This window comes from Mastigoproctus giganteus, chromosome 2, assembly GCF_048544385.1.
Source record: "Mastigoproctus giganteus isolate SK-2022 chromosome 2, ASM4854438v1, whole genome shotgun sequence".
Classification (NCBI taxonomy): domain Eukaryota; kingdom Metazoa; phylum Arthropoda; class Arachnida; order Uropygi; family Thelyphonidae; genus Mastigoproctus; species Mastigoproctus giganteus.
In genome coordinates, this window is record NC_143576.1 from 72,437,630 (window position 1) to 72,455,644 (window position 18,015).

Genomic DNA, 18,015 nt, shown 5'->3' on the forward strand with positions numbered 1-18,015 from the left:
GTGCCAAATACAATTACAGAAAAGATCCAGAAAAACAAAATTTAAAATTCCTTTTAAAGGCATGACTGCAATTTATGTAGTCATACAGTGCTGTAGTTGTAAAATTAGCAGATGGTATACTCTGTAAATTGTTACATATGCAGAGAGTATACTGTGCTTATTGATCAAATTCCAGAAGGTATATGGTGTATACCCGTATAGATATGCACACCAATGTTTCTCAACCTGTGTGCCACGAGTATAATTCAAGTGTGCTGTGGCAAATGCAAATATTAACAAAAAAAAAAAAAAAAGGAAAACTGTAGAACAGGATGCCACTCCAGAATGCTTGAATCTGTCCCGAATTAGTAGCGTATCATAGCATAAGCTTTTTTTTTTTTTTTTTTTTCACTGTAGTGGTAATCATTATTGATTAATAATTCACTGGTTTACAGTGTATCTGTGGTTTGAGTAATGTTTACTGATTACTAAACCAAAGTCATTTTGTTTCTATCATATAAAGATTTTTCACAATTCATTAACAAAATATTACCTAGGTATTGCACGCAAATGTGTACATAACTATAGTTTCTGCAATGGTTTACAAGTTTTATACCCCCTATATTCATAATCAGAATCAAATATTTGCCTCTAATACTACAGATTATGCAAGTTTAACACATAACTACACACACACACACACACACACTGCAAGGTAGCCAACCTTGACCCCAGTAAGGTAAACTGTCCCCCACCCTGCTCTTCCAGCCCATCTGTGATTTCCAGAATTTTATTTTCCGAGTGGAGTCTGGAAGACTCCTGTGTGTAGTTACGGGTTAAACTTGTCTGAGCATGCACTCGCTTGTTTGTACTCTCCACTCAACCACAGAGCCTATATAAGTGGCACATCCCTTATGTGGTCACAGTACTGCTGCAAAACCCGTCGTGAGCTCTCATTGTGTGTTAGTTTTCTTTTAGTATGGCAACCAGAAAGTGTATAAAGTGTCCCGACATATTTTGTTACATGTGTAGTTGTTTTGTTCCTGTAAAGCAGAGGCGAAATATCAATTTTGTAAAAAAATCTTATTATGCATACTTTCATATAAAACTAGCCAATCAGGATAAATCGTGGACACCGCATAAAGTATGCCATACATGTGTCAAACATCTTAGAAAATGGAGTCAAGGAAAAACAGCTATTCCTATGGTGTGGCACGAGCCAGTAAGCCATGCCGAATGTTACTTTTGTGTATGTGATGTTAAAGGTTACAATTCAAAAAATAAAAAAGGACATCAAATATCCAGATCTACTGTCAGCCATAATACCGGTTCCCGCATGGACCTGATCTGCCTGTAAAACCTCCACCAGAAACTTTGGAGTCCACATCTTCTTCCACAGAAGCAGAAGCTAAAGAGGTTAGTGAAGAGAAATGTTATCAACCAGAAAATATTTTAATGCCACAGCAATTCACAGAAGTCGAACTGAACGATTTAGTATGAGACTTAGATGTCCCAAAGTATGCTGCTGAAATTCTGGGATCCAGACTTCAAGCGAAGAACTTACTTGCTCCAGGTACGTCATTTTCCTGATACAGAAATTGTGAAAGGGAGTTTATACAGTATTTTTCACAAGAAGGTCCTCTCATATATTGCAGTGATATCGCTGGTTTAATAAGTGCCTTAGGAGCTCCATCATATGTTCCTAGTGAAACTCTTCTAAGACTAGTTTAAAAAGTGTTCTCTTGTATAATGGAGATAAGTACACATCTGTGCCAGTAAGTCTACTTAAAAGAAACTTATGAAAATCTAAAGTTGCTTCTGGAGAAAATTAAATATCAAGTTCACGAATGGCAACTACGTGGAGACTTAAGTGTTATGTATGTTGTTGGGACAACAGGGTGGGTACACTAGAATGCCATGCTTTATTTGTGAATGGGATTACAGAGCTAAAGCGCTGCATTCAACAAAGAATGCAATGGCCTCTGAGTCACAATCTTACCCAGGGGTCAAAAAATATTGTGCACGTAAGTTTGGTGAAGCCAGACAAAATACTTTTATATTTTATCTGGCTTCACCAAATATCAAGTTAGGCATAATGAAGCAATTTGTTAAAGCACTGAATAAGGATGGCAACTGCTTTAAGTACCTTTGCAGTAAATTTCCCAGTTTATCTGACGCAAAGCTTAAGGAGGGTATCTTCATTGGTCCCCAAATTAGAAAATTGATTTTAGATGGTCAGTTTGAAACTACTATGACTGACGTTGAAAGGGAAGCCTGGATTGTTTTTAAAAGTGCAATGGAAAACTTTCTAGGAAATCATAAATCACAGGATTATGAGAAAATTGTTCAAAATATGCTCGAAAAGCTTTGCAATTTAGGTTGCAATATGAGCATCAAAATTCAGTTTTTGCATGCCCATCTTGGTTTTTTCCCCGAAAATCTTGCACAGATGAGCGAAGAACAAGGGGAGAGATTCCATCAGGACATAAAGGAAATGGAGCAGAGGTACCAGGGAAGGTGGAATACAAGCATGATGGCCGACTACTGCTGATGTTTAAAAAAGAGAGAAACCTGGCACTGCACATAAAAGAAAAACAATTAAACATTCTTTTCAAACAAAGAGAAGGTCTGATTAATGAACATTTCAGAATTTTGATTAATACTTGTTAGTATTTACGTATTTTTTTGATATATGAAAATGTAATCCTATCAATTTGTCATTACTAAATACAATAAAGTTATATGCTTTCTTAAAAAAACAATACTTTTTTATTTCTTAAATTGTGATGTATCTGGATGTGATAGAAAAAACTCTAGTCATATTTGAAATCACAGCAACATATTTTGGCAGTAGGACCTATTGAAATTCAAACTCCCAGTGAAGAAACTTAAATTTGTAAACTAGTGTAATCATTAATTGGTTGAATCTGTCCCAGATTGGTGGTGCAACTAACCTAACTGTCTTTTAAAGTGTGTCACAGCAACAAAGAGGTTGACACACACACACACACACTATTTACTTACTTATATTATAAGGCATATATATTAAAAATAATAAAACTATAAGTATTGCCTAAAAATCAAATTCTAATAAATTTATTTTTTTAATTTTCAGTAAATATTTCATATTTGTTTTTTTTTTCAAGTCTTTCAAAAACAAGAAGGTATACGCTATTCACCTAAAAAAATCCAGAGGGTATACAGTGTATACCCTCCACTAAGCCCTGGTCATACATAAATTGTAGACATTATTTAAACTGTATGAATTGAAGGGGGGGGGGGATAAATTTCATTGTGTGCAAAGAAAGCCATCCTGTGGGCTTAAGAGACCCTGTGGGTTTGAAGGATTGGATTATTACAAGGAATGAACAAATAATGGATAAAATTTATTTTACCTGCTGTATTTTCCTATTTCTTGTCATGATTTGTCCAATCCTTCTTTAACCCTTAATGGCATGTGGGTAATTACACGGGTCCCATGCAACCAAGTAAGGTTTAAATAAGTTAATCTACACAACACCAGAATTATCTGAAACAGGAAACTATAAGAACCAGTACCTTTCACAAAAAAAATAAAATAAATAAAAAATTTACAATCTGGAAATATTAAGAATGCAAACTGGCACTCATATCAACAAATCACATTTGTCTAAGATTTCATGCAAAAAATGCAAAATTCTCTTTTAGTTCTCTTACTTATTCAGGCAACTTTATAAACTGCTATTTATGCAAACTGCTCTTGCAGATAAGTGGCTGCTCATACAACACTTGCATGAGCCTGAGACCAATTTGACATCACTTTAGAAGAGCTGAATGAAAGAAAAACAGAAAATGAAAAAACTACTTATAATGGTAGTAAAAATTATCTTTGTTAATGATCTCTGCAAATGACTACAAACATCTTTCTAAAACATCATATGAGAAAATTGACTGATTTCACCACAATACATTATATTCAAAATGTCATGTAAATTGATAAAGAAATACACATATATCATGTTATAATTAATATGGTATATGAAAACTTAAGAACTATTCTTCTTAAGAATCTGAAGAATAGTGTACTTTTCTATTCTTAGTGTGAAAGTACTTTTTTTCTATTCTCTAACGTGAAAGTACTTTTTTTTCTCTGAAATGCATTCATTGATATTCTCTTTCTGATACTGTACTAAGTGCAAATTTTAAAACTTACAGTCTTCACATTTGCTATGACTTTGTTTACTGTCATTTTTTCACTTTCAAACTGAGCTATTTTTAACAACCAACATTACATTTGAGTCATAATAAATATTAAAGTCTTAACATTCATTGAAACGAGCTTCTCCAAAACTGCTCAACCACCAAGTACATGCTTAAAATTCGACACCTCAATCCACAAGAGATGGAATTTAAGTTCACTGGAACTGCCGATTACACTGAATCCTACCTTGCTGTAATAAATTAAGGAATATTCAATCAACACATGTGAAGAAATTGTTCATTGCAAGAATTAACTATCAATAAGAAGAACCCACAGCTTAGATGCTAGCAGTTGGTATTGCACATACTGAAACTTAGCAAATGACTACAAACATCTTTCTAAGTTTCAAAAACCTGACCAGAAGGATAAAATCATATTGGTATTCAGATATCTGAAGCAACCTGTTACAGTAAAAGTCCATTTTGAGCACACCCAAATTTACTACTGTATAATGAAGCTAACATTTCCTTTTACAACTTGTTTTGTCTGTTATCCAATATCAGTTAGGTATTCATAACTCAGAGTGGCTTTGCAATTTAAAGCTTTTGTACTTTCTTGATTTGTGTTGTCTCAATATATTGATAATAATGCAGTAAAACCTCAATTTAATGGGCTATTTGTGGGGGTAAAGGGGTTGGATCTGAATATACATTAAACACAAAAGAAATAAATAGGTGTAATATTGCTAGAATACAGGCAACTCCCATAAAACACGGTACTTCTACAACATGGTTTCACTCTAACATGATTGATAAATTGCAGCAATCTTTGCACAACAAGATAACACAGTTTTGCTCTAACTTCTTACCGAAATTCTTTGTTTTAGAATTTCGGTAAATCTCACATAACACGGTATTTTTGAGCTTTTGTATGGGAGGAACCCTGCTATTATGTTAGATGTAACTTTTCAATGTTTCCGCTCTTTTTGAATCCCCACTGTTGACTCGCTAGTAAAAAAAAAAAAAAAAAAAAAAAAATTGAGAAATCCTTGAATTTTATTTTGTTGGGAAATTACGGTGTTACATTCTGTGCTATTGAACTTGTACTTGTGGAAAAATCTAGATTTCAAAGTTTTATTACTATTAGATAGCATGTGCCATCCAAAAGATTTAAGTCATCCAAACGTTGAAGAGATGTTCCTACCGCCACAGTTGTACTGGGCTTCTTTCATTCAACTGTTAGATCAAGGCACTATATCCACCTTTAAAACTCATTCCATTAGAAAATTGTTGCAATGGATTTTGTAAAAAATTGATTCCGAATCTATTGAAGTAATGGAAGCATGGAAACATTTCTCAATTGTGGACTGTATCAGAATCATAGCTTTATCGCTAAAAGAAATAAAAAAAACCGTCAACGTTAAATATGTGTGGAAAGATGTATGGCCAGAGTCAGTTCATTCAGGAAATATGATCGAATGGCAGAAAATGGAATCGGTGTGATATTGAATTTTCTACATCGGCAGGAGGGAAGGTTTTGGTGATATGACTACTGAGGCCCTCGTGGATAGCACAGTTGATAGAATCGCCCTCCTCCCCATACCAGCAGGAAAGGACCAGAGTTTGAATACCGCCGATGAATGGAGGAATTCTTATTGGTCTTTTTCACAATGTGGCTGAGTTAATCGGGCTCGGGTAGCATGGTTTTTTTTCTCCTGGAAACTCAGGTTTTTCGCCCAGCAAAACAGAAAATCAACCTCAAGACACATGCAATTTATAGACAACATACAAAGTAATATGGCCTTAGGCCTCCTAAAAAAATAAAAAAAGATATGATTACTGAAGACGTTCAAGAATTACTGGTAGAAAAAGAAGCCGGCATAACAGATTTGGTGCAAATGGCATCGGAAGTAAAATCAAATCAATTCAGATGATATCGCAGATGAAAATTCTAAACTTTCAAATTTTACACTAAAAAGCATAGGGGCAGGCATAAAGTTAGCTGAGCAATTAGAATCTTATTTTTTGAATTCAGATTCATGAATGAAATGAGCCCAAAGTTCAAAAGGGAGCTTCAAAAAATACTTACTTCCATACGATGAAATTTGCAAAGATTTATCAAGAAAAGCAAACAAACCCAGATTACTGATTTTTTAAAGAGAGTAGAAGATACACGAAATCTAGCATGGTGTATTTTCTTTAACATTTTGTTAACGAAACAGTGTATTTTTGTTAGCATTTGGAACGTAATTCCCCCCCCCCCCATTTTATACTTTTTTTTACTCCCATATAACAGTTTCACACAACACAACATTTTATGGGTACTAACAACTGTGTGATACGAGGGTTACCTGTACTTATGATAAGAGAGAAATGTGATCAAGTAAATATTCTTTGCTGACACTCAGATTTTTAAAAAGATCACACATCATTAAAAATCTGTATGTCAGAGAAGATAAGAGTAGGAGAGTAGAATCCTTTTTGTGAAATATACGATACAACTGAGTTTTAGGACTGAATATAATTCTCTACAACCTTCTGCCAAATTTATCTGTGGCCTTTATTGTTCTCCCAACTCTCCCCTAATCACTTGGAACTCTAACTTTCCCCAGACGAACTTTCCTAGCAGTGAGGTAATTTTTCGTGGACATTTTAATGTTCACGACTCCAAATGGCTTCTGTTTTCTAATCACATGGACCCAGTTGGTCGGGATGCTAAGGCTTTTGCAATTACTAATGACCTCACACACTGTTCATTACCTACCAAAATACCAGACAATTTTATCCACACAGCCAACACACTAGACTTTTTCTCACAAACAACCCTTCTAAGTATATGGCTAAGGTGAGTAGTCCTCTAGGCACATCATTTCACAATGTGGTGATGGTCTCTTCTCAATGCAGCCTCTCTCTCTCTCATGACCATTATCAAACTAGTGTTGTTTGCATGGCAAGAATGCAAAATGATCTGTGAGATTTCTTCTTTTCTATCCTCGGTTGGATTACTGTTTCAAATCTTCTGATGTAACGTTTGCTCAGATTGTGTCAGTGAAATTATTCTTGTAGGGATAGAATCCTTTATTCCACACTCCACCCCACCTTAAAATCTTGTCCTCCATCTAAACCTTGGTTTTCCAATAAATGTGCTATTGCTATTCATCAACAGAAGAATGTTGCATATCATAATTGGCTTGTTTCCAAATCTCCAGGTTCATTTCATTTTCTGCCTACACCAGAACTCGCAGCAAGTGTAAACCAGATATTAATCAGTCCAAACTAAATTTTGAACAAATTTAAGAGCAGAAAACTTAATTCTTGTCCAAATGGTAGTCAAACATTCTGATTTCTACTCAAAGCAATTGACCACAACTTTAACCCACCTGTGTTCCCACCTCTGTCAGAACCAGATGGTTCTATTGTCACTTCGGCCAAATATAAAGCTAACCCACTAGTATCCTCCTTTTCTTCCAACTCATGTATTGATTATATTGGTAAACAACTTCCACCAATCCCAGTACACTCCATTCAATGCCTCCTGTGGTCATCCATCGAAAGGACGTCAGAAGGATTTTGATGAATCTTGATGTTAAGAAAGCTCTGGGTACTGATAGCATTGCTCCACTTGTTCTAAAAACCTGTGTTTCTGAACTTACTTCTGTGTCACCTTTTTTCACTTTCTTATTCCAAAGGCGTTTTTCCTTCTGTTTGGAAATTTGTTCACATCCAGCCAGTTCCTAAAAAGGGTGACAAATCCTTCCCATCCAATTATCATTCCATTGCACTTACTTCTACTCTTTCTAAAGTAATGGAGAAATCAATTAACTGCCAACTCTTAAACTTTCTATAAACCTTCTATCTGATCAAAGATCACCAGTATGTATTCCATCAGTGTCGATCCACCGGTGATATGCTAGTTTATGTTACCAATCTATTGACAAATTCATTGGAAAAGTTTGGTGAAACTAAAGCAGTTGCTCTTGACATTTCAAAGAATTTTGATTATGTTTGGCATAAAGGTCTTCTAAATAAGTTTCCATCTTATGGTTTGCCAACTGTTTTTTGTAAATGGGTATCCAGTTTTTTCTCTGACCACTCACTGCAGGTGATTATAGATGGATCCCTGTCTTTAACTTCTCCACTAATGCTGGTGTTCCCTAAGGTTCAGTTCTTTCTCCCAATCTTTTCCTCTTGTATATTAATGACCTTCTTCCATTGCCCAGAAATCCTATCCATAGTTTTGCTAATGACAGCATATTGCATTCCATCCAGTTTGAGAAACCTTGCCCTACATAAACAGCTTCAACTTCTTTAATATCCACTTCCTCAAATGCTGATCTCCAGGTAATTCTCCAGAGAGGCAAAGTTAACTGTTGATTTCAATGCTTCTAAAACTCTGTCTTGGATCTCACAAAAAAGGATTCTTCTGCTCCTATCTTTGATGGTGAATCCAATTTCTATGCAAGATCATAAAATTGATCTTGCATTGATCAATTTTATGATCTATGCATGATCTTGCATAAAACTCAAATTGTCAAATTCGAGTTAATATAATGGAAGAATGCACAAGCTTAAACTGCACATCTTGGAAAAAAACTACATATTTCTGACTCCAATTTTAAGCCAGCAAGATTGCAGTTGCATCACTTTTCTACTAAGCAGGTATCGCCACTGGGCCAGTAGAAAAGTGACACAGAGTGTAACAGACATTACATTTGCTGGTAAATGACAATTATGACTGGGTGAGAGGGGAGATATTTCCTTATTCTATTACAAATCTAAGTTAAACTGCTATAACTTTACAATTTCAGAACTTAAAAGTGATAAAGTACAGTGTTTCTTCAGGCACAAGGGTGAAGGTAGTCTGGGGGGGGGGGATAGAAATAGACACTTGTTTACAAACATTTAGAAGAGACTGCCAGATCCGTGAACAGTACTGATCTTGAGATTACCTTCTAATCAGACAACTGCAGTGGACAACAGAAAAATAAATTCACTGTTGCCATGTACATGCATGCTATATCTACATTGAGTATTAAGTCCATCATTCACAAGTTACTACTTACAGGACATGTGAAAAATGAAAGGGTAATGTGCATTCTGTGATAGAAAACTCCGTTAAGAAAGCATTCAAATCAGGACCAATTTATATTGGCAGTATGTAACATTAATATGTGCAGCGAAGAAACGAGGAAACCCATATAGAATAACTGAAATGACCCATTACAATTTCATCTATTTTAATTTAAAAATGTTTGTCAGCATTATGAGAACAACTCAAAAACTGAAGATAATGTAAACGTAAAGTTAGGTGAAATTAAGAAAATAAACATTGAAAAATTTAGTCACAGCACATTCTTCATAAAAATATCATACCAGCAAGAGGACTATAAAAACATTGTGACTAACAAGAGATGTCAGTTGTCACAAGATAAAACTATCGAAATAAAATCAGCATACACTAAGAAGATAGAAGTTTCAGATTAAAAAAATAATAATAATAAATAAATAAGTCAATTACAGAGTGCTGGGCACTCAGGATATAGTCACGAATGGTCGTTAGTGTAGTATCTCAAATAGAGAGCTTTATGGTAACTGAAAAGTTTCTAGTACCCCAGCTTGGCCTAAAACTGAGGAACTAACGAAAATGTTATTTATTTGAGTCTTTCCAGTTGTTGTGAATGACAAGAGTGGGAGAAGTGACTGACAGGTAAGGGCCGTGCAAAACTCTGCGCAGGCACCTCCCCGCCACAACACTAGCTCTCTAAGTACCTCCTTGCCGGGATAACTCCAGCTTTGAAAATTGTTAAAAAATATTTCTCATCACAAAATTTATAAATGACCTTTATAGAATTATTAACTAAATATTTAGCAATCTTTTTGTCACCAAAAGGAGAGTTACTTAGTAAAAGACACCTGCGTAGCCAGGTGGGCAGGAGCAGCAGTGCATTGCACACGCTTCTTGATTAAACCACGGGTTCTGATCACGGGTTTAAGCCCGTGACCACCAAATACGGAGGATGCGGAAAGGTCAGGGAATGACCACCGAATATCTCCGGAGCAATATGACCTTAGTTGCTAATGCTCCTAAAAACCAAATAACAACAACTTAGTACAAAGCGCGCTATCGAAGTGCAATAAAAAAAAAAATTGTTTTTTTTAATTTTAACACAAAAGTAAATGATAGATTTCAATCAAAATAGTTTTCCCTTGATAAGCTTCAAATAACACATAGCTAATGTGATTTTTAAATTTTTAGTTCCATTAGCAATGGAAATAGAGGGGAGGGGGACAAAAATTACTCGCATTTTGTGTCTGGCACTGCCATTTTTAATTTTAAAAATATTTTAAAATTATGTTTTAAGGATACTCATTGAGCTCTTTCCAACAGTGTATAATAAACTATAGGTTGTCGACAACATTTTTGTCCCCCCACCATCTCAGACAAATTTTTGCCAACAGCGATCAATACGGCATTATGTTGGCCCACATGATGCAAGAACCCATGCAAAATTTCAAGTCAGTAGGTTGGGTGATTCCAGAGATACAAATCTGTGACAGACAGATAGCCAGACAACTGAGTGACATTATAAGGGTTAGACTACGTTAGACTACGGACCCTAAAAATCAGATATCCTGGACCTGATTAACCTCTTCCCAGAACATTTTTTTTCTGAAAATGTGCCATAACGGATCGACTTTTTTTTTTACAGATTAAAAGCATGGATCATGCGAATACTCATTGTATAGTTTGTGTTTTTTATAAATTTTTTAGTAGAAAATACAGGAGAGTAATTAACCCATTTGAGCTATTTCGAGTTATCTCATGTATGCCAAAAAGTGTGCAAATTATACAGATATTTTTAATAAATTAGCACTTCAGCTAAGAGAAAGGAACAAAAAAATGCAAATTTACTTTATTCCCTGAAAAACAAATTGAATTCCATAAAAAAAAAAAAAAAAAAGGCATTTCATGAAAAACAAACAGTAATTTTACTTGGTGTGGTAGGCCTTGAAACAAGGAGTGATGCAAAGGCCAATTTCACATGTTTCCCAGATGTAGCGTGTCTCCTTTCGAATTTTCTTGCCATCTCTGTTCCTCTTTTTGGAACATACCCAACAAGTGCTAGTTGGAAAGTTCTTCTTCTCAGTTGGTGGAATATCAGTGGAGTAATGGCCTGATGAATAGGGGTTGGGTGGGATGTTGAGAACGGTCTTCATTTTCTAACTGGTAGAATTTGCAGGTGATATTTCTTGATACCCTTGAGATACCCCATATATTATGATTTTGAAGAAAATATATGAGAGTGCTACCTCCTTTATTAGACTAGACAAAGACAGTAGCATATTTAAAATCGAGAAAGGAGTTCGACAAGGAGACACAATATCTCCGAAGCTGTTTACTGCTGCCCTTGAGGAAGCTTTCAGAAGATTAGACCGGTCGCAGAAAGGAGTCAATGTGAACGGAGAGTACCTAAACCATTTACGATTTGCAGATGACATTGTGGTTATAAGCCACGATCCCAAAGAATTAGAGGAAAATCTTAATCAGTTATCCACAGTTAGTAAGGATTTTGGACTAAAGATGAATATGGCTAAAACAAAAGTAATGATGAACAAGTATGCCACGGAAAATGAAATAATGATTGAAGGAGCAGTAATTGAAAAGGTGGGGTCATATACTTATCAAGGACAAGTTATTAGCTGTAATAATGATAAATGGCTGGAAGTCAAGAGAAGAATAAATTTTATGGATAGCATTCAGGAAATATAGTCACATACTGAAGAGCAATATCCCAGTTTGTCTGAAACATAAAATAATGAACCAATGTATACACCCCACCATGACTTATGGAAGTGAAACTTGGGCACTCACCAAAAGAATGGAAGAGAAGCTGAGAACTACACAGCGAAGAATGGAACGAATTATATTGGGAATCAGACTGTTAGATAAGAAGAGAAACAAATGGATTAGGCAGCAAACTCAAGGACATTCTTATCAAAACTAAAGAACTAAAATGGTCTTGGGCAGGACACATAGCTCGAAGACATGATGACAGATGGACTAAGAAAATAACAGAATGGTACCCAAGAGGAGCTAGAAGAAAACCTGGAAGACAAAGGCGGAGATGGATAGATGAAATTCATGAGTTTTTGGGTAGTAAATGGATGCTTAAAACAGAAGGAACTGGAAAGTTGCTGGAGAGGCCTTCATCCTGCAGTGGATTGAAAATGGCTGATGATGATGATGATGATGATGATTTCTTGATAAGTTCATCAATCAGGTCCAATCTGAAATTCAAGGGTGAAAGAGCTTTTTGGTCATTTGAAATGATGGATTCATAGAGTAGAAATGAATTCTACAGACAGGTTCATTAGGTGAAAGAAAAACTTCCTGTAGTATTTTTTAATCCGTTTCCTGTGATAGTTTGCCAAATGCTAGTCAACTTTATCTACACCTCCCATGGAAAAGTTATAGTCACAGACTACTTTGGGTCTCTTCACTACTCCTGTTTGAGTTTCTATTTCTTCCTGAGAAGGATTATGGACCGTAAATAACAACACTACATCTTATTTTATCTTTCCAACATAAGGCCATGACTTTCCCTCTTTGAAAAGCAACAACCTCTTGCCTTTTCCATCTTCAGCGTTTTGGACATTTCCTTTCCATTTAGTCTCACTCTACCATAAACATCAGGTTTCTTGGTGATAAGAATATCAGCTAATTGAAGACTGGTATAATAATTGTCAACTGTGCGGCAATATCCTTTTCCAAAGAGAGGCTTTATGAGAGTCAAAACCAACTTGCGTAGACATTGGAATACCAATAAAGTCTGGATCCATTTCTGTACCTTTTCCTACATATATTATGAAAGTCCAAACAGCCACTTTTGATTCACACAGCATATAATACTTTATGCCAAACCTCGAGCACTTCAATAGCATGTACTGCACCCAACCGAATCTTCCTTTGTACAGCATCAAGCTTTCATCTACTGTTATGTCTCTTTTAGGAACATAGACTTCTAAATTTATTTTCTAAGAAGCAATAAACATCATAAATCTTGTTCAGTTTTGCATTTGGGTGCATATTTGCATCATATGACTCAATGTGAGAAATGAGGGTATTGTTTTATCTTTTTATAACACCTAAGAGTCTAAGATGCATTTAGGGCTAAAGCCTCAAGCTGCAAGCAAATTTAGACTATGTATATATTAAGTGCAATAGCATCATTATTACACAGCCATTTCTGAATAAACAGAATATTTATAAGGCAGCATCGGTTTTAAGTTATATCTCATATTGTGAATACCTTCACAACGAGTTGCCATGATATTGCACTACTTCGAATAAGTAATGCTTCACCTAAGGAGGACTAATGTTACTTATTCTCAGATAGGTACCACCAGATGGCACCATTTCAGGGCTATTTGGCCCTTCTTCATATTGTGGAGTTATACTTCGTAACTGTTTTGCCATCATAGCATCACTTGGGTACCTACCCACCCACCGAAGAAGGGCCAAATAGACCTGAAACGGTGCCTGAAATGACCTTGCATATTTGCAAAATGATCAAATTTTTTTTCTTTTAGATCCTTAGCCATTGCCAAAAATTGATATTTATATGCAGAAATACTACTAATCATGTCACCCACATTTTTATTTTTTCCTTGTAATTCCAAATTCAGATCACTAATTTACTAGTAAAATCTGTCAAAAAAGCCAGATCACACAACCACTCTATCTCATAGCTGCTGATAATCATCTCCCCTTTGAATCAACAAATTTTTTAATTTCATTCAGAAAATTTCGAAATGTCTGAAGAAACTTACTCCAACTCATCCACCTCACATTTGTGTGTAATATCATATCTGGTTCATTTTAATCAAGTTGCATTTTGAAAAGTCTCCTTTGAAGAGATTGTCCTCTGATGGAATTCACAATTTCGAAAGCGATGTCCATAACACTTTTCGTATTTAATCTTTTCTGGCTAACACTTGTTGGTGGATGATACAGTGGTAACCCAAAAAATCTGGGAATTCATCATCCTTTTGGCACAATGCGATGAATCCGTTAAGATACCCCGTCGTTACTTTAGCTCCATCTGTTGTTACTGATAAGAGCTTAAATAGTGGTAATTTAATTTAATTTTTTCAATAAAAAGGTTTGAACGAGTTATTATTATTATTATTATTAGCCATATGGTGCATGGAAGCCCGAGGCTTATACTGCACCAGAGGGAAAAAAAATTCCAAAGTTACCCTGAGAGAGAGAAACAAAAGTAGAAAGGAATCAACAAGAAACAGAAGAATGATGATATCCAGCTCAGGACCCTGGGTGTGCCAAGCCCATACTCACCAGATGTGAGCGCCCGGCGATAAAAGATATCAAGACCTCTAGTTCTTTCTTTTAACGAAACCATACCCAGCAGTCTTCTCTAGTTGCAGAATCATCAAACCATACGAACAAAAATGAGCAATTGAGCTGTATCTCTGATGTCTATATATTCATCCAGTTGTAAAGAAAAGGACACACAATTGTTCGCTCACATTTTTACTCATTTTTTTCAATGCATCGCATCACAACATTGAGATAATTGCAGATCTTGAAGAACACTTTTAATTTCATTTTTGTTCTTAATTTTCAAAAAGGGAATCTGTTATTTCTAAAAATGCGTCTGATGAACTGACCATCAGAAAATAATTTGAATTTTTTTTTCAAGAAGATGACTCACTTTAAATGATGCTACAGTTACTGCAGTGGATTGTAAATTAGGTGTTACGAATAAATTTTGTTGTGCGAATAATCTGGATTTAAGTTCTTTTAATTTATTTTTTCTAAGGTCACTATTAGGCGGAAAATCGAATTGGCATTTACCATGGAGTGCAAAGAAGTGCCTTTCTAAATTTCCTTTTTTGGGTATAGCCACGGAAGCATTGTAAATCAAACATGTTTCTTTTATCATTAAATTATACGTTTTACTCTTTGATGAAAATGATACTCTTTACTATTTTTTCGTAGTATTCATTTTAAAGCAAAGGGTATTAAATTAACGTACAAGTACTGTCCAGTTATTAATATTAACTAAGCTAAATAAAAATTCGACTCATGCACTACACTCTCCACAAAGTAACTGTGCGAATTTTCACTAGACAATCTTAGCAGCTGCGAGGCGACAAGAGTAGTCCGTCGTTCAATGGATTTTAATAAGCACATGCAGTAGGGTGCATAATAATAACATTTAGATTTTGACTAAACTATTTTATATATATATATTTAAAATTCATCGTGATTGACCAAAATTAAATCTGCAATTGACTGGTAGATAACAATCGACTTGTTGGCCACCCCTGCTATATATCATTGACAAAACTCCATGACCTGTTCTGGCAGCCCATCTGCACTGCTCATAGAACTTCATATCTGACTGCACAATTACTCAGAGGTTTTTTCACTCTCCACCTCCATGAGTGTAGTACCACACAGTTGGTACATTTCTCTTGGGTTACTGCTAGCCATATGCAGCACTTTGAATTTATCAATGTTAAAATTCAGTTGCCACTTCTCAGCCCATCTGCCTAACTTTTCTAGATCCTGTTTCAGTAGCATACTGTCTTTAGTGTCATTAACAACCCTGCCAACCTGGACATTAAGCCTGATATACCTTCATCGATATCACTGATAAATACACAAAGCAACTATGGGCCCAGCATCGAACCCTGGTTATTTTATTGTTTTTTTTTTTTTTTTTGGTTTTTAGGAGCATTAGCAACTAAGGCCATATTGCTCCGGGGATATGCAGTGGTCATTCCCTGACCTTTCCGCATCCTCCGTATTTGATGGTCACGAGCTGAAACCCCAGTCTAATCAAGAAGCATGTGCTACACACTGCTGTTCCTGCCCACCTCTCTACGGAGGTGCCGTCTCTGATATCCCAACAATATCTGCCTTTGATGTTTTGAGCAATACCTCAAATTCATCAAATTTATTTACTAAACTCCTAGCATTGGTGTACACACAAGTATACATGCACCTGTTTCTATTCTTAGCTACCCTAACACAACCCATGTGTTTACTTGTACCGCAATGACTCCCAGCAGTCTCTGAAATATCCTGCATCTTGTATTTCAGGCTTCTGTTCATTCCAATAGAAGCAGTGCAAGAATCTCTTTCACCTCTGCCAGTAGCCACTGTTAATCTATTAGTCTTTGTCTCCCCCCAACTAGCAGTTTTCCGACACACCTAACACTGCCTCGATAGCATCAGCAAATATTCTTGCACCCTTTCTATTTAAGTGTATCCCATCCCTGTAGAAACAGTCTCTCCTGTTAACAAGTACAGTCCAGGCTGAAAAAAATTCTACCCCTTGAGCCTTGCACAATCTTTCCAGGGCCAAATTGATCGACAAGGCTCTCATAATATACTCCCTCCTATCGTGTCTGGGCAGAAAAATAAAATTAACTTTTAATCAACAAGAGTTCTCTCTAAGAGAACTTAGTAACATTCCCTGATTATTATTTTTTTTTGTGACACCTTATATAAAATACACTGTGGTGGTCCTACACAACCATTCCTGAACTGTGAATAATATTATGATTTATCCTATAATGTCACCAGTGAAAATGTTTTTTCAATGCAGGAAATGGGTATGGTAATCCATATCACTAATTTGTCATCGTGGTTACCGGGAGCCTTGCAACTAGGAGTACTGTCATGGAGGAAGAGAAACCCTTTAGAGAATTTCTCATTATGTTTGGCTCTTACCTGTTCATAGAATTTCAGTAGCAAAAAAAAAAAAAAAAAAAAGAAATCTGCTCAAAATGGCTTTACCCTTCTTGATAGTAATAAATATCAATCCTTCTTGATCAATAAATATCACCTATTCTTCTCTGCCCAAAAAAGGCAATGCCATCATGATGATTGCTGGTGGCACCCTTCAAAATGTCTTATAACAAAGCAGCCCCCTTATTGTGTCACCCCACTGACTATAATTTGGTCCCAGGATAAGAGTAATAATGTAAGTTTCAACCACAGTCAACAAATCACTGACAAAGTTGTACGAATCATGAATAAATTTTCTGAGGATAACTTTGGTTTGCACTCAAATCTTTTGGCATCAATTTGACTAAAAAAATTTTAATGCTTTGTGGACAATACGAGGGAGCTCATTCGCAATGTTTGTCATCTTTGCTGCCTGTTGTAACTCAATCCAATGATCTTTCAAAAACAGTGTCACACATTCTCCAGACTTGGGTCCACGTTTGGTAACTATACAACCCATTTTGTATTCAGCAATCCAATACTTAATGGTACTATGTATCTACCAATACTTAATGGTAGAAGAGCGTCGATAATCCAAACTAATTGTGACTGGGAGTAGTTCGGACTTCCGATTTATTCAGATTTTCAAACTTATCAAAAACACAGTTCTGGAGACTAAACTAAAGGTTTAGTAAGTTTAGAAATAAAAACACTAAGTTATACTTACGTATTTGATTCATAGGTAACAAAACAAATAGAACTCTCAATCACAAAAACACATATATATAGGCCTTTAACAAAAATAATTACTTATTTTTTGCTGCACCAATTTCGAACTTCGTTTCTTTGCTACCAGATCTCTCATTCTTTTCAGCAAGAGTAGTTGAGTTGGACAGTATTCAGTTTGTTGCTTGTACCTAGCCCTCGTGGGTAGCACAGTTGGTAGAATCACCATCCTCCCCACCCCAGGTGTAAAAGACCAGAGTTCGAGTCCCGTCAATGATGAGAAGAATTTTTATGGGCCTTTTTCACAACGTGGCTGAGTTAGTTAGTTATTTTGGTTTTTAGGAGCATTAGCAACTAAGGCCATATTGCTC

General features: G+C 35.7%; 1 protein-coding gene across 3 annotated transcripts in view; it reads right to left on the reverse strand.

Annotated features, from left to right (window-relative positions):
• The window catches only part of Crag (DENN domain-containing protein Crag), an 878,555-nt gene that overhangs the window by 835,131 nt on the left and 25,409 nt on the right, over nt 1-18,015 (reverse strand). For 2 of the 3 annotated variants that reach the window (XM_090389068.1, XM_090389077.1), the window contains exon 2: nt 3,676-3,788. The exons of the other annotated variant lie outside the window; for it this stretch is intronic. The gene's annotated coding sequence lies outside the window, so the exon portion shown is untranslated. The remainder of the gene's footprint in view (nt 1-3,675; nt 3,789-18,015) is intronic. 3 annotated transcript variants of the gene reach the window in all.